A 23,310-nucleotide genomic window follows, 5' to 3' on the forward strand; every position below is an offset into this window, starting at 1 on the left:
CTTTTTATTTTTTTAAGCATTTCTCTCTCTTTTTTTTTTTTTTCTTAATTGATTTTAAAGAGACAGAGGAAGGGAGAGAAAAACACTGACTTGTTCCACCCATTTATGTATTCACTGGTTATTTCTCATATGTGCCCTGACTGGGGGTCAAATCCACAACTTTGGCACATTGGGACCTCACTCTAGCCAACTGAGCTACCCAGCCAAGGCTGGTTTTTCACTTTTAAAATTTTATTTAATTTTGTTTCAGAGTCATAATTTATTTGGGAATCTCATCTATTTATTTTTATTGTGCTCCCTGATAGTAAATACTTTACTCTGTCATTATATATCTTATTGTTTTATGACATCTTTCAGATATAACTTATTCTTCCTCCTGTTCCTCCTCCATCTCATAATCCTTCTTCTTCTCATTTTCTTTCCTATTTTCTAAATGAAACACATCTTATGTGCTCCTTTTTTCCCCACTTTGGTTTGAAAATTCTAAATTCCATTTAAATTCTTTTCATTATGTACTAGAGGCCCAGTGCACAAAATTCGTGCACAGGGGAGTGTGTCCCTCAGCCCAGCCTGCACCCTCTCCAATCTGGGACCCCTCGAGGGATGTCCGACTGACCATTTAGGCCCGATCCCGCTAGTCGGACATTTAGGCCCGATCCCACTAGTCGGACATCCCTGACTGCCCGTTTAGGTCTGATCCTAGTGGGATCGGGCCTAAACGGTCAGTCAGACATCCCTATCACAATCCAGGACTGCTGGCTCCCAACTGCTTGCCTGCCAGCCTTCCTGATTGCCCCTAACCGCTTCTGCCTGCCAGCCTGATCACCCCCTAACCACTCCCCTGCCAGCCTGATTGATGTCTAACTGCTCCCCTGCCGGCCTGGTCACCCCCAACTGCCCTCCCTGCAGGTCTGGTCCCCCCTCAACTGCCCTCCCCTGCTGACCCGGTCACCCCTAACTGCCCTCCCCTGCCAGCCTCATTGCCCCTAACTGCTCTCCCCTGCTGGTCTGGTCACCCACCCCAACTGCCCTCCCCTTCAGACCTGGTCCCCCTCAACTGCTCTCTCCTGCAGGCCTGGGTCCCCCCCAACTGCCCTTCCCTGCAAGCCCGGTCACCCCCAACTTCCCTCTTCTGCCAGCCGGGTCACCCCTAACTGCCCTCCCCTGTAGGCTTGATCGCCCCCAGCTTCCCTACCTTGAAGGCCTGGTCCCTCCCAACTGCTCTCCCCTGCAGGCCTGGTCCCCTGCAACTGCCTTCCCCTGCTGGCCATCTTGTGGTGGCCATCTTGTGTCCACATGGGGGCAGCCATCTTTGACCACATGGGGACAGCCATCTTGTGTGTTGGAGTGATGGTCAATTTGCACATTACTCTTTCATTAGATAGGATAGAGGCCTAGTGCACGGGTGGGGACCGGCTGGTTTGCCCTGAAGGGTGTCCCGGATCAGGGTGGGGGTTCCCTTGGGGTGTGGGGTGGCCTGGGCGAGGGGCCTGTGGTGGTTTGCAGGCCAGCCACGCCCCCTGGCAACCCAAGCGGAGGCCCTGGTATCTGGGATTTATTTATCTTCTACAATTGTAACTTTGTAGCCTTGAGCGCAGGCCAGAGCTGGCCAGGGCGTGCGGGAAGCTTGGCTTCCTCCATTGCCAGGGGCAACCCAAGCCTCCTGCTCTCTCCAGCTCCATGGCCACCCCCATATTTGTTGGGTTAATTTGCATACTCGCTCCTGATTGGCTGGTGGGCATGGCTTGTGGGCATAGTGGAGGTAAGGTCAGTTTGCATGTTTCTCTTTTATTAGATAGGATGTTAAGACCCAAATACAACCTTAATTTTTCAGTGAATATGGAGAAATAGTATCTATTATCTCTTCTATGAAAGAAAAAACATTAATGTGCCTTTATTTTACTTTTTCTTCCATCTGCCATGTTTTTGTTTAATTTGTAGACTTTATGTTTTAGAATAATTTTAGGTTTACAGAAAACTTGGTTCTCATATATCCTCTATCTTACTCATAGTTTCCATATTTTTTTAAAAATCATTTGTAGTTATATTTATTCACTTATTATATATAATGTCTTTATGGCTTCAGGAATTATTTTTGTAATGAACTATACTTAAATTTATGGCCTAATTTTCAATAATTGCTTAGGCTTAACAGTGTAGTGAATTGATTTCTATATTTACGTACTTTAATACATACTATGTCTTCTTTGTGGATTAATTTTCAATATATGAAATATATCTTGAATAACTTATTTCTTGAATGTTCTACTGAGAATTTTCATTCTAACAAAGTTTTCATGTTTCTCAAATATCTACAAACTAACTGGCTGAGTATACCAGTAGAGTCCTAATTACAATTCTTTTTCCTTCAGGATATTGAGGCCATACTGCATTTTTCTAACATTTATTGTGAATGCTGAGAAGTCCAATACCAGTTGGAGTCTCAGTTATTTGCTTTGTTTCTTTTCTTGTGGAAACTTTTAAAAAATTACCATTTATTCTTGGAATTAAAAAATTTAATCAGGATGTATAGGAATATGTTTGTGTTTCCTTCTTCCTGGCCAATACATTAAAGGCTTTTTCATAGGAACATTTGGGTCTTTCTTCAGTTCAGGAAGCTGTTATTAGTTATATCTACCTCTCTGTTTTCTTATTTCTCCCTCCTCTTTTTTTTGACCATTATTGAATCTCCCAGCATTGTCCTCCATAACTCTTGTTATCTATCTTTAGTATTTTCTACCTCTTTGTTTTCTCTATGTTCTGGGAGGTTTCCTCAACTTTATCACTCACATTATTCATTTAGTCTTCAGTTTTATTGTTTGACTCATATGTATATGTATGTATGCGTGCCTGTTTTTTGCAATCATATTTTTATTTTGTAAGAACTCTTTTTTTATTTAATTCTTTGATTATACCCTTTTCCCCTGAGTAGTTTTTACTTGATTCATGGCTTTAATAACCTCTTCAATCTTTCTGAGAATGAATTTAAATGTTTCCTATAGGTCAGATTTTCTGTTACTTTCTCTTTTATGATAATGCATGGAAGTTCTTTTGTTCTTACAGATTTGAAAATGAAAGACTGTCAATTTGCATACATAGCTAGTAAAGGTTTTCTTAAGGGTTATATGTGTCAGATTTCCTAGCAGCCCATTCCCCAAATAATGGGAAAATCTGATTAGACTCTGAAGTTAAAAGGGCAAGACTATGATGACTGATGTGTTCATTGGTAGAAAACTGACCGCCAAGGCAAGGACCTCTTCCAATGCCAACACATGAAAGAAGGTAGAACACTTGAGTCTATTTCACTGCTGTGTTGAGCCACTTATTCCCTCCCACCCTTATGCCACATCTGTTTGGGTTTCAAGTCACCCAGGCTCGGCATGATTTTGTTTTGGGCATCAAAACCATTTGGAGCTTTGACTACTACTTCTTAGCACCTACCTGGGGACAGCAGATTCTCCATTTTGTTTTGAAAGCTATTATCATTGGGTTTATATCCTGAAAGGCAAACACTTCAGCCAGCTGCCCTATATAGAACTGATCAGGTGATTTCATAATCCTTTAAATAAATCATCTTATAATGTGTCTATTTTTAGGTCAGTGTATTCTGACTTGAACCTACAACCCTCTCCTGTGCTTCTTTCAGGTTTCTCAGTTTTGATTCTTTATCAACCAGATCCCCAAACTTCCACCTGTGTGCTGATTGACACTTTCACTTTTTAAAAAACTTACATTTTATGTACTCAGTTGTAACTAATAACCCCATACTCCACCACATACCCAAACAGAGGTAATTAACAACTTTTCTAAGCTTTTTATTAGTGATATCTTTGTCTTTCTTTACACTGGCATGGCCAAACACAGTCAAATCCTGTATTATGTCCTGCATAATGGTTTTAGTAGTTCCCCAACTGTCATACTTATGCTTAGTCACTCCAGCCTGTAGATGATTCAGCATAATATCCAGGTTGCAGTATGACTTTAGTGGGCCATAGGCACTTTTGCCCTCTCCTCTAAAAAAAAAAATAAAATAAAATAAAATTATGTTTTATGACTATGTTGGCATAAAAATCAGGCTGTATTCATTATTATATATTCATGCTTCTTACATTTATTATGTCCTTCTTATTTAAAATAAATTAAAATGAAAACATTTTGTGGGACCCTAAAAGACTACACACTGTGCCTACTGTGTCTAATGATAAGTTGGCTTTGCTAATATCCCTAGCTTAATGTTTATAAAAACTTCTTTGTCTCTATGTCGGTGTATGTGTGTGTGTGTAAAAAAATCGTTGACACACTAGTACATAGAGACTGAAGCTGAAATTCTTTTAATACTCTTCCCAGTTAAAATTCAAGACCCTTCATACCTTGTTATAAATTATTTTTCTAGCCATACCTCCCATGGCTTTTTAACCCAAGTCTGCTTCCCTAGTTAACTTCCTGACCTTTTGAACAAGATTAGAATTTTGTCACCTCTATTATTCTGCCCCTATTGTTTTTTTGGATCGACCCCCACACACACCAAAATGTGTGGTGTTTTTTTTTTACCAATCTTATTTATTCCATACAATATGGAGTATGGTTAAGACCACAGACTCTGGAATCTGTCTGATTTCAGACTTACCAGCAGTATGTCTTATACAAGTTATACAATCTTGATGTGCCCCACTCTTCTTAACTATAATATGGGAAAATAACTGCCCCTACTAAAAGGTTTTGGAAGGACTAACACAATTGTAAGAACTATAAGTAACACTCTTTGACATTTATCTTGTTCCACAACTTGTCTGAGTGCTTTACATATAATATGTATAAAGAGCTTAACACAGTTCCTGACACAAAGAAAGTACTTGAGAAGTCTATTATTTTCCTATAATATTTTTCAATAGGGCAAATACTACTTTGAAGAAAAAAAAAAACAACAAAAAACAACCTTTCTGGACAAAATCAGCCATAGGGATTGCTTTTTCCTCTGATGCCTTTGGCTGTTTTAGGCACACTCCTTATTTGATAGTGATCATATACTACTTAAAAACATGAACATTGCTTTATAAATCACCATTTCATCCCTTGGACAATTTGTCACAGAACCTTGCAGATTGTAGAAGTCCATTATATATTTGTTCATTGCTTACTTCATTGATTATATGATTTCTTAATGTCCAGCAGCCAAAAGTCCACTCAACTGACACATATTGGGAGAAACAGCAACGAGGTCAGCAGCAAGGTCAGCAGCCATATATGGAAGCACCTTGTAAGCTTCTATTCTTCTTGCTCTGCTCTTAGCAACACTGTAGCTTCTGCACATTAGTATGGAATTGAATCTGGGATTGGGCCTTTCCTCACATTGGCTAGTGGAAAACTTTTCCTACCATCTTTGGAGTGCTAACTGGAGAAGAGAGGTCTGGTGGCTGATTTAGTGGTGTAATTTGCCTCCTAAATGGTATAATTTACTACAAAAATAATTCCCTTAAGCAGGGGCTCCAGTGGTTGAAATACCACTATTAGTCATCACTATTACTACAGATTTATTCTTTTGAGTTATATCCCTTGGGGATAATTACAGATCCTCAGACTAATTCTTCTTAAAGCATTCATGATTAATTTTCTTCTGGACACTTAGAGCAGAGTGCTGAGAACTAGAGAGGGAGGGAGGTGAGGGGGAGCGGGCCTGTGAATAGGGGAAAGGGCTTCACAAAAGGGAAGTGCGTAGAGCAGAGGCCACGCTTTGCTGCTTCGCCATGCGGTTCTGCTCACAAGTCACATGGCTCTCTGCAGTAGAATGCAATCTAGCAGTTCTTAATCTGCAGACCACAGGCCAGAAGTTCCAGATCAAAATTGGTGACTATGATCCCAAACTTCTCACTTTCTATGAAAAAATGTAAGTCTGTCTAGCAAAGATTGAAAAGGTCAAGAGCATTCAGATGTCTTCCTCTGAACTCTTCTTTCTCCTTGTTATAAAATGTTTGAATACATTTATCATATTTTCACAAGATACGTGTTAAGAATAATTATTGGCTGATCTTTATAGAAATTTTACAGCCATTTCTCAAGCAACGAAATGTGTATTTGTTAATGTTGTCTATTTACCTCTGTTATCTCAGTAGCCACAGTTAAATGCCTTCACAGGGCAGCCCGACCACCAGAAAGTTTGTAAAGTTTGGATACAGTGAAAGGAGACAAGCTCAGAATAGTCACCAGTGAAGTGTCATGTGAAGGAGACATTATATTGCAGCAACTGGAAATAAGGCATGAGAGTCACACAGGTCTGGGTAGAAGTGTGATTCTATGCTTCATGCCTTGCACAAATCACATAACTACCTAGAACCTTGATTAATTTACCCATAAAATGGGACAACAATAAATGTCTTAAAGTGTCCTATGAGGATTAAAAGAAATCATATTTGTGGAGCCCCTGGGGCAGTGTCTGGAGTGGCCTCCTCATACATAGTGATGGTGGTAGTGGTGTCAGTAACAGCTTCCTCTAGGATCCTGCTAGGTCCTGTGGAGAGCCTGAAGTGTGACTAAATCCCGCTGCTCAAGAAGCCTCTAGACTACCAGGAAGACCAGAAGAGTATGTGAATGACCGTACCACAATTTGGTGTGCGATAATCACAAGAAAAACATGCAGAGAGAGATCATTTTGGCTTTAATAATCAGAAATAGTTTCATGGAATTTATATACCTGAGCTGCAACTCAACAGATGGCCCACTGTCTTACAAACTTTAGTTTTTCTAGATTGAATCAAAAGGCAACTCCAGCTACCCAGCCAGCATGACTTAGTGGTTGAGTGTCGACCTCAGGAGGTCAGGGTTTGATTCCCAGTCAGGGCACGTTCCAGAGTTGCGGGCTCAGTCCCCAGTGTGGGGTGTACAGGAGGCAGTCAATCAATGATTCTCTTTCATCATTGATGTTTCTATCTCTCTATCGTTCTCTCTTCCTATCTGAAATATATCTATAATAATAAAAGCATAATATGCTAATTAGGCTGGACATCCTTCCAGACGTCCTTCCGGGATGAAGCCAGGGCTGCAGCCATGGGATCAATGCAGCCGCAGCTGCTGAGGCTGAGAGGGAGGGATCCAGGCAGCTGCCACAACAGTGAAGGCCTACTCTTGCATGAATTTCATGCATTAGGCTTCTAATATATATATGATAAAAATAATAAAAGAGGCAACAGCAGCATCTAGGAATGTTTAGAGCCCTCTCAGTAAATGTGGTGCTTCCAGGACTCTCCAAAAGTGTACAAATCTCTTCCTGTGGGGAAACAAATAGTCCTAGTGTCTCAAGCATCAGGACTTCACTGTGGCATCATGGCACATTGCTGGAAGGCAATCCCTTTCTGGTGTGTCATAACCAGTGTGTTACTACTAATTATTAAAGTTCAATGAGTAACTTTTCCATGTGCATTAGAGCATATCCAAGGCTGCTACTGGGGAGCAGATAATATTTAGCAAAGTTATTAAGTTTCTTCTTGTCATTCTTCCCACTCCTGTGAGAGCTCTCAGCATTTCGGCAGAGTGCTTGCTGGCCACATGCACTGCCACGGGGAGGTTGGCTTTAGCAAGATCACAGAAATCACTGCTTAGCTTTGAGTTTCCAAATAGAGGGTTTCAAGTTCATATCAGAAAGATTATGCTTGAAAGCTAGATCCTTGTGGCCCAAAGGAACACAGGAAGAATTTGTATCTCTCTCTGATACAAATTTTGGCAGAACTGTAGAGAAGCAATGGTGGAGTGAGGTACCCAGAATCCTGGACTGGAGAACTACATTATTGAGTCCTGAAAAACGAAAATGGTATTTCTGAAATCTCAAAGGCAAGTGTGGAAGTGCTGACCAAGCTCATGGTACCTAACTAAGACAGAAGGCAAAGTCCGCTGCTGCGTGAGGTCTACCAGTGCCCGTGGCATGCCAGGATATCAGCAGCAGATGCAGCAAGTGCAGAGAGTGCCACAGACAGACAGTAAAAGTACCACTCATGTGGGCTTCATATGTGGAGCACTGTACTAAGTGCTTTCTTCAGTTATCTTATGAGATCCTCACAATAACCCTTCAAAGTTGCCGCTACTAATATACCTATTTTGCAGACGAGGAAAGAGAAGCATAAACAAATGGCAAGTAACTAGTCTATGGTAGCAGAGCAGTTAAGTAATAATAGAGTTAAAGTTGAATCCAAGAGTCTGGCTCAGGAGCTTACCCTCCATTGGCATCAGGACAATGCCCCCAGGAACATGAAGTCCAGGGAGACATGAAGGAGGTGAAGGGAAGGAAAAGACTCCTGGATGGACTGAATTTGCTTATAAAAGTATGCATTTTAAACTGGAGGTGATTAATATTCCTCCAAATGGCAAGATGTGAGCTTAGGAGCTAAGTAGTTGATAAATAAGAGTTACATATTTTTGGAAAATCTATTTCTTGACTATGAAAGTTCATTCTTTCTATACTTATTGATAGATCGTCCCTCCCCCAACTGGTGGGTGGAGTTATGACGTAACCTGCGTCTGTGCTGGGACATCCCCGAGACATTCAACCACCAATCAGCGCATGCCGATTGCCCTGGGGCCCACCCTTCCCATTCTGCCCTGGGTCCCTACCTCTTCCTGTTCCTCTCCTCAAAAGGCATCTTCACCGCTCCACGTGTTGCTGTTCTCCTAGGCTGCTCTCCCAGTCTGCGAGGCAGCCCGGCTGTGGTCCTTCCTTCTCCTCCTCCCCTCCTCTAATCCTGGTTTCTCTCCCTCCTCCATAATGAATCTCACTTGTTAGTGCGGAATAAACCTCCTCTTTAATATGTCTTGGTCTCCGATTCCCGTTTCCTGCCCCTCAAACCTTACACTTAGAAAAATTTTAATTTTGTTATCTCATTTGTTGGCTTATTTGGTATAACTCTGTTTTTGTAGTGGTGCCTTTATAGTTTATAGCAGGCGTCCTCAAACTACAGCCTGCGGGCCACATGTGGCCCACCGAGGACATTTATCCAGATTCATTCTTGGTCTTTTTCTTTGTTTAATTTCAGATAGTTTTTATTGTTATGTCTTCAAATCACTAATCTTTTTTTATGCAGTGTTTAACTTGCTGTTAATCCTATTAAATATATTTCTCAACTCAGGCATCTTTAGAACTTCAATCTGAATCTTTTTTTTTTTACACCCTCTACATATTTACCTTAATATGCTTGATTTTTCCTCTAGCTTAAACATATGAAATATTCCAGAAGTATATGAACTATAGTTATAATAACAGTTTTAATGTCTTTGCCTAATAATTCCATATAACTTGTAAGTCACTTCTGAGTTGTTTTCTATTGATTGATTTTTTTTCCGTATTATAAGTTATGTCCACTGTGATATTATGATTTACAATAAGGAATATGTACTTGGCCTATATCCCTATTTCTGGCACAGGGCTCCTAAAACCCTTGGGATTTTATAGGTAATAAGAATCAGATATGAGTGTGGGCTTTTTGGTGGGGGTTTTTTGGTAATTTATAACAAGCCTCTTTCAATTACACCTCATTTTAAGTTAATGAGGTAATTTTTGGAATGCACCAAAGAATGGAGGCAAGTTACCAGGGGAAACACCCACATTATTAGATGGTGTGCACTTTCAGCACCGCGCCCACCCCCCCGCCACCCCCCCGCCCCTGCCTCTGCTGCAGACCTACAGGGAGGAAAGGAGCTGAGGAATAAATTCAATCACCACTAACCAATGACTTAACCAAGTGATTTTCAACATTTTTCATCTCATTGCAAATATAAAGTAATTACTAAAATTCTGCAGCACACCTTAAAAATATATTCTTTGCTGATGGGACAAAAAAGCAGGTATGATTTTTATTCATTCACACCTGACAGCTATTGTGCTGGCTGTTGTCATTTTTTTTTTTTTTATTTGACAATCTAAGAGAAAAGAGGTCAGTGCCTCTGACTAAATAGTTAGGTACTGTGTGCGTGTTTTAAAAATTCTTGTGGTACTCCAATTGAAAGTCACTGATTTACTCAATCATGCCTATTTAATAAAACCATTATAAAAACCCAAAAGGACACAGTTCAGAGAACTTTCAAGTTGGTGAATACATGAAGGTGCTGGGCAATTGCTATACCCAAGATGTATGGAAGCTCCAAGCCCCACCCCACACACCTTGTCTTATGCATCTCTTCCACCTGGTTGCTTGTAAGTTATATCCTTTTACAATAAACTATTTATTCAATGAATAAAATGTTATCCTGAGTTCTGTGAACTTCCCTAGGAAATTAACTGGACCCAGGAAGGTGGCCATGGCAACCTCTGATTTATAGCCAGTTGGTCAGAAGCACACGTAACAACCTGGATTTGCAATTGGTATCTGAGGTCAGGTGGAGGCACTATCTTCAGGTAGATGGTGTCATGAGTGAGTTAAATTGTGGGAAACCCACCTGGTGTCACATAATTATTTAATGTAGGGAAACATCTCACACATTCGAAAACCAGAAGTGTCAGAAGTATTCTGTGAGTCACTATTGAGACTAAAGGAGATACACAGGAGTGTTTTTCCTTTACATCCACTTACTTGCATAACTAGTAATTGTGTATTGGATGCCAGATGTGAATTTTGCCATATAGATTACTGGCTATTTCTATATTTCCATAAATATTTTCTGGGCCATAGTTTAGGATTCAGTTAAGTTACCTATAAAGAGTTTGAACCTTTTGGGGCTTCTTTTAAAATTTATTGGGCAAGGTCAGGCCAGCCTTTAGTCTAGAGCTGATTTTGTCCCTCTACCAAGGCAATTCCCTATAAATTACGTCCACACTGGCTGGTGGGAGCACAGACTTTTCCTGGTTCTACGTCAGCTCCAGGAATTATTCCCTCTGCTCCCTTTGGGTGATGTTATCTCTAAACTTGAGTAATTTGCTTTTCACATGTGCTGCTTAGTACTGAGCTGAAGACTGGAGGGGGGCCCTCTACAGATCCCTGCAGCTCTCTTACTCTCTGCAGTGTGCTTCTTTCTGGGACTCTGTCGTGAAAACACTAGCCAAATTACCTTCCCCAGGTTCCCAGTTCTATGTCCTCAGCTGAGGTAGAGCTCCAAGCTCCACCAGGGTTTGCTCTCCCTACACTGAATCTTGGAAATGCTCTGCTGTAAGGGGCAATGGAGCGCTCACCTGGTTCCTTGCTATCTCCCAGGGATCACCTGCACTGCTTGATATCCAATGTCTGAAAACTGGTTTTTTAAAATACTTTTTGGTCGAATGTTTTAGTAGTTTTAAGTGAGAGAGTAAATCTAGTACTTGTTACTCTATTTTAACTGAAAGCAAAACTCCTTCCCAATATGCCACTTTTAATCCTCTTTAGTCCGATATGCTTAGCATGGAAGGGAAGAAGTTACAAGTAGGTGGATTATTCTTGATTTTGAGTATGTATGTGCTACTTGTATATTGCACAAAGGGATTTTATATGGCACATATGGAGAGGCAAGAAATAAACTCAGAAAACTGCTAGAGTCAATAGTTGTTTTCTTATCCATCTGAGGATCATGCATCTAACTATATACTCTAATGTTATCAAGACCTTACTTCTAACAACAAATTGAAATATTTATCCTGAGTTCCTTGACCTAACTGACATATTTAGTTATATAAATTCTTTCACATAGCAGTCACATGACATCTTTCTAAAAATAGTTTTATAGAAACTCTTTATTACTGAATGTATAAACTATGAACCTAATTCAACTATATATATATATATATATATATATATATATATATATATATATATATATTCTGAAGATCTACTAATGGAATTTGACACACATCCTCACTCATTACACTGAGTGTCAATATATTTGGACAAGTGTCTTTAGACAATGATTTTTATGCACATGCAACAAGTTTTAGCCAAGTGAAAATTAACTCCTTTCTAAAGAGATTGTACTTTCTGCCAAGAGTACAGAGAATCTTAGCCACCAAAGAGCTTTTCTGTTATTCTTTAATAAACTACTGGGGATTTAATTGGTTAAATGAATTTAATTGAATCAGAATGGCTTCACATTCCAATAAATTTTATGTTATTAAGCTATTACCCTATCTAATAAAAGAGTAATATGCAAATTGACCATCACTCCAACACACAGGATGGCTGCCCCCATGTGGATACAAGATGGCCTGCAGGGAAGGGCAGTTGTGGGTGATCAGGCCAGCAGGGGAGGGCAGTTAGGGGTGACTGGGCTGGCAGAGGAGGGCAGTTGGGGGTGACCAGGCCTGCAAGGGAGGGCAGTTGGGGGCAATCAGGCCTGCAGGGGAGGGCAGTGAGGGGTGACCAGGCTGGCAGGGGAGGGCAGTTGGGGGTGACCAGGCCTGCAGGGGAGGGCAGTTGGGGGGGACCAGGCCAGCAGGGAGGGCAGTTAGGGGCGACCAGGTTGGCGAGGGCAGTTAGGGGCAATCGGGCCAGCAGGGGAGCAGTTAGGCATTGATCAGGCTGGCAGGGGAGTGGTTAGGGAGTGATCAGGCTGTTAGGCAAAAGTGGTTAGGGTCAATTAGGCAGGCATGCAGGCAAGTGGTTGGGAGTCAGCAGTCCTGGATTGTGAGAGGGATGTCCGACTGCCCGTTTAGGCCCGATCCCACCGGAATCGGGCCTAAACGGGCAGTCGGGCATTCCTTGAGGCGTCCCAGATTGGAGAGGGTGCAGGCTGGGCTGAGGGATACCCCCCCCTGTGCACGAATTTTGTGCACTGGGCCTCTAGTTATTAATATTTCTTTAATTCTTTCAGCTACTATGACATCGTTTTAGCTATATTATGAAAAGAATTTTTTTATCTTTATCATTTAAAATTTTATTTCATTTTTGAAGTGATTTCACTATGTATCAAAGTTAATTTTTCAACAAAAGCCAAGAAATATTGCTCAAATCCTTTAGAAGAAGATTTAATGCTCCTAATGATAATCACAATAACCATTTACTGATCATTTACTCTAGTCTAGGTATGCAAGGCTATAAACTCTTATTCTGAATATTTATTTTGCAAAATATCACTACAATTAAGTTCATAAACCTGGTATGTATAAAGCTTAATACCTGAAGACTTCTATAGAAGCATGCATGTTTTTCTCTATCTTTAAATATTTGAGTTCCTGGGTTACTATATGTTGGGTACTGACTGCTACAGGTGAGATATAGATGTGGATATAGATACAGCAATAGATATGTTGATTTATAAATATATTAATCCATGAGTAATTCTATGAGGTGGCTATTATCAGTTAAAGTAACCAAGCAATGCCCTAGCAAATGTCAATGATTGGGTTTGAAACTAGGCCAGTGACTGACATCTGTCCCTGAGGCTTTAACCAGAATCCTATATAATAAAAGCTTAATATGCAAATTGACCAAACGGCAGAACGACCGGTTGCTATGATGTGCACTGACCACCCAGGGACAGACGCTCAATGCAGGAGCTGCCCCCAGCCTGGGCCTCTGGTAGTAATATAATAGCTAATCCTATTGAATATTTACTCTGTGGTAGGCACTGTTTTAAGTGCTTCATATACATCAACTGACTTAATCTTTACAACAACCCTATAAGGTAAATACAATTATTATTTCAGTTTTACAAATGAGGAGAGGGAAGCCTCAAGAAGTAAAGTAACTGCCCCAAATTATGTGATTGGTCAGTGACAGAGCCTCAGCCCAGGCAGTCCCACTACAGAGCCCCTGCTCTCCATCTCTGTCCTCTCAAGGCTCTCTGAGTACATTCCTTCTTCTACTGACTCATATACCAAAGGTAAGATGTGGCTTTTCTGTTTCTGCCCTATAAGTGAGGTAAAGGTTAGGTTAAATCCAAAGGATACTCTGTCATCACTATGTCCAAGTCAATCTCATAATGATAGATTTATAAAACTTTAGATGTCATTTAATCCAATCTCTTCATTTTACAGATGGAAAACTGAGGCCCATGTTAGTTAAAAATTTTGTCCAGGGTTAAATATAGATTTTTCTATTTTTTTCAAAGCAGGGCATTTGGCAGAGTGCTAAGTTCTCTTGTACAACAAACATTCAATGCTCTCGCTCAAAAACTATTTGAGGAATTGAAGTGTAAATCAGAATCTTTCTTGAGATTAGATTAGCTCAAAGCACCAGTTAAAAATGCCTTGTAGATCATATCCACTTGACTGGCTTCTCCTCATAAGTACTAGTCTTTCTAGAAATATTTTCGTAAATACTAGAGTTACACTGCTGACTGCTGTACTGATGTCCTCACACAATTTTCCACTGACTTAGGCTGGAGTTATTTTATTTTTTTATTTAGCCTTAAATCTCCATAATAGTAGAGACCTTGTCTTTCAGAACAGCTTTTCTCAGGTTTAACAAATTAAAGTATTTGATTATTATTTTAATTTTTATTTTTTTTTCAAAGTAAAGGGTATTGCTGCGCACTCAAGACAGATATGGGCTGAACTTTACTCCAGTAAAGTAGGAGAAGTGTTTCAGGAAAATTGGGAAAGAAAGGCTATTCAAACACCCACAATTTGAAACAACCTTAATGAATTTGATAGGAAAACTTCATTAATCAGCAAGAATTAATGTCTTAATTTTCTCATATAATTAACATGTATTGATCTGAATGTTGCTCTTCTTTTTCACTCACTGATAGAATTTGAAAATGCCTTTAGATTTATTTCTATTAAATCTCAAGTACTTTAGATTTAAAAAATTATTATAGATTACTTTCCCCCTATTTTAATCAATATCTTTTTTCAAATATTTACATAATGAATAGTGTTCTGGCTGGCATGCATTCATATACAAACTAAATACATAGAATGTGGTTACAATAGTTTATTTTTGTTTGTCTGAAGATCACATCATGAATAGGGTGTTAGATAATCTTCAAAAACAGTGCCTTAGTAACTCAAACACATTAAGCTCTCATGTCTTCTTATAGTGCAGCATGCCTTTATGAAACAGTTCATTCTGACAATCAATTTAAGAAGAATTTTTAAAGGTCTTATTCCAACATTTAAAACATGTCTAAATTTTAGTAATTACAGATATTTTTAAATTATTTTATCCAAAAATGTATCACAATCCCACTCTATTCAGAGCAAATATTTTACAATCAACAGCTTAGTATTTGACAGTGTAATGCTCCAATTTTAGGGCTCCTTGGACAAAGAATGCTTTATAATTCTAGAAATAATGTTTCATTTTTCTCCCAAGATTTGTTTTGAGTTTACTTGATTTTTCTTGGAAAGGCAGGTAAATTATTATTATTTATTATTTTATTTATTTAAATTCTTACCCAAGGATGTTTTTTCCATTGATTTCTAGAAAGAGAGTGGAAGGGAGAGAGAAGGGGAAGAGAGAGATGGAAAGGAGAGAGGAGGGGGGAAAGAAAGAAAAACATTGACGTGAGAGAGACACATTGATTATTTGTCTTCCCCATCGCCCCTATCAGCGCTGGGGGATCTGCAACCAAGGCATGGGCTCTTGACTGGGAATTGAACCCATGACCCTTTGGTCCATGGGCTGTCACTCTAACCACTGAGCAAAACTGGCAGGGCTAAACTAACTTTTTTTGTAAAGGATTAGTTTCTTTATGTATATAGTAAACATATTTTCCTAGATTCGTACATTTTACATATCTTCTATAATAATAAAAGCATAATATGCTAATTAGACCGGACATCCTTCTGGACGAAGCCAGGGCTGCAAGCAAATCCCATGTCCCGGGTACCAAAAGGAAGCCAGTGCCGTAGCCAGGGGAAAGAAGGCCTACTCTTGCATGAGTTTTGTGTATCGGGCCTCTAGTATAGATATAATTTCTGATATTTATTTTAAGACATATTGATAAAACATATCAATTACCTGATAAATCATATGATAAAATATAACTCAGTAACCTACCCGTACAAGAACATTTCAAAGAATTTTTTTTAACCTAGAGTGCCTGACTATAAAACCCCATGGCTGTAGACACACAAGAATTTATTCTTTGTCCATCAATCAGTAAGATTGTTTTCTGAAAATTTCTATGATAAATTACAAAGCAGACACACTTTTGTTGAATTTGAAACACAAGATAAAAATAAATGTTATCCACCCCTTCCCCTGCTCATTGCTCAGAGTGCTCAGTTATCAGGGAAGGCAGATTATTCATCTTCTAACGGCAAACAATGGCAAGCAAAAAATAAACCAAAAACCCTTTATGAAATGGTTATTAACAATGACCTTTTGTTCATCACAATACATTTATAATAAAACAAGGACTGAGAGGAAATGCTTATTCATGTAAAAGAACCAGGAATAACATCAACAAAATAGTATCTCAAAGGATGGGAAAATAACTTATTGAGGGTGTTTACTGAATGAACTATGCAAACTTACAACCCATCCTTTAAGATGAGCTTGTCACTGACCAAACCCCATCAATAAGCTACTAGGCAAAGATAACTGTTATGTCAGATTTTAATATATTTGTTTGATGATTGATAGTTTCACCCAGTTCACTTATTATACAAACATAAACAAAACAAAAACTATCATTTTTGGACAACCAAGAATAAAATACACAATTTATTGTTTTATGTTCTTAAAAATGAATTTAAAGAAGATATTTGCCTTAATTAGGGTTTTTTAAAAAGCCACTAGTTAAAAAACAAATCACTACATTAATAGAACTATTAGTGCAATCAGTGATCTTGATATACTTAGAACTTAATTCATAACATTCAAATTTAGTGATAACATAAAAAATTAAAATGCAAAACAGTTCAATTTCCTTCAGTACATGCAAAAAATGAAATAGACCACCAACTTACCCCCTACACAAGAATAAACTCAAAATGGGTAAAATATTTAAATGTAAGTCATGAAACCATAAAAATCCTCAGAGAAAATATAAGCAATAAAATCTCAGACATCTCTCATAGGAATATTTTTGCCAACATATCTCCTAGGACAAGGGAAACAAAGGAAAAAAATAAACAAATGGGATTATATTAAATTGAAAAGCTTCTGCGCAGCAAAAGAAACCATCAACAAAATTAAAATGGAATCCATTGGATGGGAAACATATTTGCCAATGGTATATCTGATAAGGGGTTAATTTCCAAAATATATAAGGAATTCATACAACTCAACACCAGAAAGGAGAACAATCCAATTAAAAAATGAGCAAAGGACCTGGATAGACACTTCTCCAAAGAGGACATACAGATGGCCAATAGACATGAAAAAACTAGAGGCCCGGTGCATGAAATTCATGTACTGGGAGAGGGTCCCTCAGTCCCAGCCCGCACCCTCCCCAATCTGGGACTCCTCGGGGGACATCCTTCTCACAATCTGGGACTGCTGGCTCCCAACCGCTTGCCTGCCTGCCTGTCTGATTGCCCCTAACCACTTCACCCTGCCAGCCTGATCACCCCCTAACCACTCCCCTGATGGCCTGATTGCCCCCAACTGCCCTCCCCTGCCAGCCATCTTGTGGTGGCCATCTTTGACCACATGGGGGCAGCTATCTTGTGCAAGGGCGTGAGGGTCAATTTGCATATTACTTCTTTATTATATAGTATTATGGTTTGGTTGTTCTGCTGTTAGGTCTATTTGCATATTACCCTTTTATTATATAGGATGCTCAATGTCACTAATCATCAGAGAGATGCAAATTGAAACTACAATAAGCTATCATCTCACACCTGCCAGAAAGGCTATAATCAAATAAATCAACAAACAACAAGTGCTGGCAAGGATGTGGAGAAAAGAGAACCTCCATCACTGTTGGCACAGCCACTGTGGAAAATGGTATGGTGATTCCTCAAAAAATCAAAAATAGAATTGCCTTTTGATCCAGTGATCCCACTTCTGAGAATATATCCTAAGAATCCCAAAACACCAACCAGAAGGAATATATGCACCACTATGTTCACAGCATCATTATTTACAACTAGAGGCCTGGTGCATGACATTCATGCACTGGCGGGTTGGCAGGGGAGGAGAGAGGGGTCTCTCAGCCCGGCCTGTGCCCTTTCGCAGTCCGGGAACCCTCGTGGGATGCTGCAGTAGGACATCCTTAGTGCTGCTGGAGGTGGGCCGCTGCGCTCGCCAGCCCCACTTGTGGCTGAGCGGTGCTCCCCCTGTGGGAGCGTACTGACCACCAGGCGGCAGCTCCTGAGTTGAGCATCTGCATGTCAGTGTGCATCATAGTGACCGGTCATTCCGCTATTTGGTCATTTACATATTACCTTTTTATTATATAGGATAGCCAAGATCTGAAAATAGCCCCAGTGCCCAGTAGATGAGTGGATAAAAAAGCTATGGTACATTTATACAATGCAATACTATGTGGCTATGAAAAAGGAGGAACTCTTTCCCTTTGCAACAGCTTGGATGGGTCTGGAGATTATTATGCTAAATGAAATAATCTAGTTAAATAAAAACAAATACCATATGATCTCACTTATATGTGGAATCTAATGAACAGAATAAACTGACAAACAAAGTAGAACTAGAGGTATGGGTATGTGGAACAGACTTGACAAATGTCAGAGAGAAGGTGGGCGGGGGGGGTATTGGCTAAAAGAAGGTGAAGAGATTAGCCAAAGAACATATACCCATCGTCCATGGACACAGACAACAGTGTGTAAAGGCCAGGGGAGCGGGTGGGGCTGCATGGAGGTGGGAAATGGAGGAGTACAAAGGGGATATCTATAATAGTGTCAACAACAACAAAAAAAATAAGTTTTTTAAAATGACTTTTATTTTTTACTTTAAAGCTAGAAAAAAGACTACCTCAAACTAAAGAAACAACATCTGCACAGCAAAGAAAATCATCAACAAAATGAAAACGCAACCTACAGAATGTTAGAAAATATTTGCAAAAGATATATCTAATAAAGGGTTAATATCCATAATATATAAAGAATTCATACAACTCACTAGTAAAAATATAAGCAATCTGATTTTAAAAAATGGGCAGTGGACCGACTCTCTGAGTTGCCCCATAGGTACAGTAAAATATGGTTCCTCTGGTGCTAAGTGCCTGAAACAGTCACATTTTTAAGAGTTCAAACAATTTAAAAATCATGTTGTTGCAGTAACCAAAGAATATGTTGTTATGATGAGTGTAGCATGATGATGGCATAACTCACCAAGTAGAGAATGACCATGTGTTGATGTCACGGTGACCCAAACTTTAAGATATGGACAGGGCGGTTCAGGGCATAACAGATAATCTCAGGGATATCAGGGTGGTCTTTCTGGTAACACAAGTTTTATTATGTTTTTCAAGATTTGAAGTGATAATTTGTAGGCACCTGGATGGAATTAGAGAACATTATGCTAAGTGAAATAAGCCAGTCAATGAAAGAAAAATACCACATGATCTCACTCATTTGGGGATAATGAAAAACAGTATAAACTGATGAACAATGGGCCCTGTACCACAACTATGTCTATGCTCTAGGACTGACAACAGCTAAAGAAAATTGAGTCTCTGTTTGGTAACACTATGTGGTATCAAACATATAATTATCTTTCCACTGTATCTGGAGAAAAACTTCTGTAAATTCATTGAAAAATATGTGAAACAGTGCAGTTTCCAACAGAAAATCAGAGAGGCCAGCTCTAAACTGTCTTTTTCCAGTGAGAGAAAGTGGTTCTGAACTTTGTGCAGATGCTGAGGGACCTATAGACTGACACAAAGACAAACTTACATAGGCCCGACAAACATATAGTCAACTATTAGCACTTCCTCTATAAGCAGTTTCTACAGGGATCCACCTTTATGTCAAAGAAGTGACAAGGACCTGCTGCTTTCCAACATCCTTACGGTGGTTGGGATCAATTGGTAGAGCCAGTGGAGGGAAGTGAAGAACATACAAACAGATATTAGGAATCACCATCATCAATCCAGCTGCTAATAACTACATTTCCAGGAACCTCTACCCACGGCTATGATTACAATGCACAATTAGAGAAAATATCAGCACCAAGGCTCTAATATTCATGTGGACAATCAAGTAATAGTGACAGATTGGGATATTCAGAGGTCTCTGGCCTTCTAATACCATTCTAATCTGAGAAGACTAGAGAATTGGTCTTTTAATACACTTACAGTGTTGCCCTAGCTGGTTTGGCTCAGTAGATAGAACGTCAGCCTGGGAACTGAAGAGTCCCAGCTTCGATTCCAGTAAAGGGCACATACTCGGGTTGCGGGCTCGATCCCCAGTAGGGGGCGTGCAGGAGGCAGCCAATCAATGATTCTCTCTCATCATTGATGTTTCTATATCTCCCTTCTTCTCTGAAATCAATAAAAATATACACTGAGTGGCCAGATTATTATGATCTCTGAATGCATAATAATCTGACCACTCAGTGTATACAGTGTATATCCTATATAATAAAAGGCTAATATGTAAATTGTCCCCTCGACCAGGAGTTTGACCAGCAGGCAGGCCAGCCAACTGCCCATGTCCCCTCCCCCTGGCCAGGCTGGCTGGACCCCACCCATGCACGAATTCATGCACCAGGACTCTATATACACATACACATACACACACACACACACACACACACACACACACACACACACATACACTGAGTGGCCAGATTATTATGCGTTCAGAAATCATAATAATCTGGCCAATCAGTATATATTTTTAAAAAATACACTTACAGGGTAAATCTGATTGGTACTGAGTCTTCAGTTTCTATACAGCAGGCTTCTCTGGAGGACATGTGGGACCACAGACTCTCTAGAAAAATATCTGATTTCTAAGGAAGATACAGTCAAGACAAACAGCCTCAAAAGGGAAGAATTGTCAGATGCCTGTCCTTTATTGAAATCATGAGCTGACCTAGCCTGACAGATGTCTAGGCCTAGGGAAAGAAGAGATATATTTAAAGTTTCACAAAAATCTTTGTAGGATAATAGAACTTCAAGGCTGTGCTGATTTGTAACCATTAGAGGTAGCATCAGGTGGAGAAAATGTAGGAAGAACATATATTCTCAATTCTGGAATGATGGATCTTGGAAAGGACACTGGCCAAAGCAGCAGGATTGGCCTTAAAAGAACATATTATATTCTACTAGAGTTCCAATGCATGAAATTCGTGCACGGGGGGCAGGGGTCCCCTTAGCCAAGCCTGGAAACTCTCCAATCCAGGACCCCTCAGGGGATGTCTGTTGCCGGTTTCAGCCCAATCGGGCCAAAACCGGCAGTCAGACATCCCTCTCACAATCTGGGACTGCTGGCTCCTAACTGCCCCCCCTGCCAGCCTGATCACCCCTAACCGCCTCTGCCTGCCAGCCTGATCGTCCCTAACTGCCCCCCCCCCCCACCAGCCTGGTTGTCCCCAACTGCCCCCCTCTGCTGGTCTGGTTGCCCCTCAGTGACCCCCCTGCTGGCCTGGTCACCCCTAACTTGCCCCCCTGCCAGCCTGGTTGCCCCCACGCAGCCTGCTGTTCAGTTGTTACTATGAGGGCATCGTGACCAATTTGCATATTACCCTTTTATTAGTATAGATAGTCATGAAATCCAGAGGGTGTTGGTGACTTCAGTAGAGGAACAAACAGCTTCACAGAAGCATTGTGGAGTCCTTGGCAGTTTGGGGATGTTCTCAGTGGGGTAGAGGCTTCTTCAGCAACAGACATTGCTATAGGAAGCAACAGCAGGAGAGAAGGAAAAAGCATATAACAACTAGAGTACAGTACTTGTGAGTATGTGTACTTGGGAGATGCCCAGAGGTAGTGAAAGGCTGTCAACCGGTTCAAGTGCTTGTGATTGGCAGTGGGCAAACCAGAGATAGGACTTATAAAGCACAGGAGACATGGGCTGTATACACTTCACAAGTGATAAAGGGCACACACATAAGATTTTATCAGTTTTTAAAATTTTGGTTGTATTCCAGTCCTTGGATTTTCATTTAAGGGTATGGTCTTGCAAAGAATGATATACTGCATTTCTTGTTAAACTCAAAGGGGAGAATGGGCATTCCTTAATTGTTTTTCAAGAAAAACTTAACAGTGCCATTACCCAATCAATTTTTTTAACTTCATATCCTAAAGTTTTTAGCAATCTATTGTTATATAACAACTGCCCCAGAACTTTTTGGCTTAAGATAAAAACATGAATTAATTTTCATGATTCTCCATGTTGGCTGGGATCAGTTGGGTGATCCTTCTGTTTCTCATGGTATCGGATGGGTCACTCATGTGACTGAATTTCTCTGTTGGCTCAGCTGAGGCTATGACATCCAAGATGTCATCACTCACAATGTATGGCAGTTGATGCTGGCAGTTTCCTCAGGTGCCTGGCATTTTTTCCATGTGGACTCTCAGACTCCAGGGCTTTTCTCTTAATGTTGCTTTTCCAACTGGATAATACAAACTTTCTTACATAGTAGCTGGCTTCTAAGAGGTCAAAATTTGGAGCTGTACTGCATATTAAAGACTAGGATTAGAAGTCATTCATGTCACCTCTACAACATTTTATTAGTTAAGACAAGTCACAGGGCCTGCTCAGATTCCAAGGGAGTCTGATGAGGGGAGTAGAAAGTTATATTGCAAAACAGCCTGCAAAACGGGAGGGACTGCTGCATCTCTTTAGAACAATCCCAAGCAAACAAGAAACCTTGTGTAATAAATTTGAATTCTAGGTCAATACTATGCGTGACTATTTTCTATGGGGAATAGAATGATTAATGATTCATTCAGCAGAGCATCTGCTTTCCATTGATGCTCTTTATTTTATTATGTGAATTTAGTGAAACACAAAAGATGCCATAGTAGTCTTTGGATAAATGTTTACTCTAAAGAAATTAGATGGGTCACTGAAGACCTCTCAATTCACTCATTTCTCATTCTAGCATACAAGTATTGATAGGCCACAAATCACAGGCTGCCTCAAGAGGAATATTGAGGTCTGGATAAAATTTTTATTACCTTATTATTGTTTAGTGCTAATTTTTCTAACCAATGTCATTAAATAAATTAATATACCTATTCATATAACTGGGAAAAATTAGAAAACAATAGAGAAAAATAAAATTCAACAAATGAAAGACACTTTCTATTTATAATTGCTGGTTAAAATGAGGATTTTTCTTTTTCTTTCTTTCTTTTTTTAGTATTTTCTTCTATGGCTGCCCATGGAATCCTATGCCAGGGAATCATTTGTGTACATGTTGGTGGGAGGCTCCACTGGCAGCTCACAGGGGTTCCATATTGCTTCTCCCGGACCCTGGGAACTAGATTATGGGCATATGACACAGGTGGCCTCAACTTGCTGACTGGCACCCCAGAACTAGAGGAAGTGTGCAACATTATGGG

This window comes from Plecotus auritus, assembly GCF_963455305.1.
Source record: "Plecotus auritus genome assembly, chromosome: 3".
Lineage (NCBI taxonomy): Eukaryota > Metazoa > Chordata > Mammalia > Chiroptera > Vespertilionidae > Plecotus > Plecotus auritus.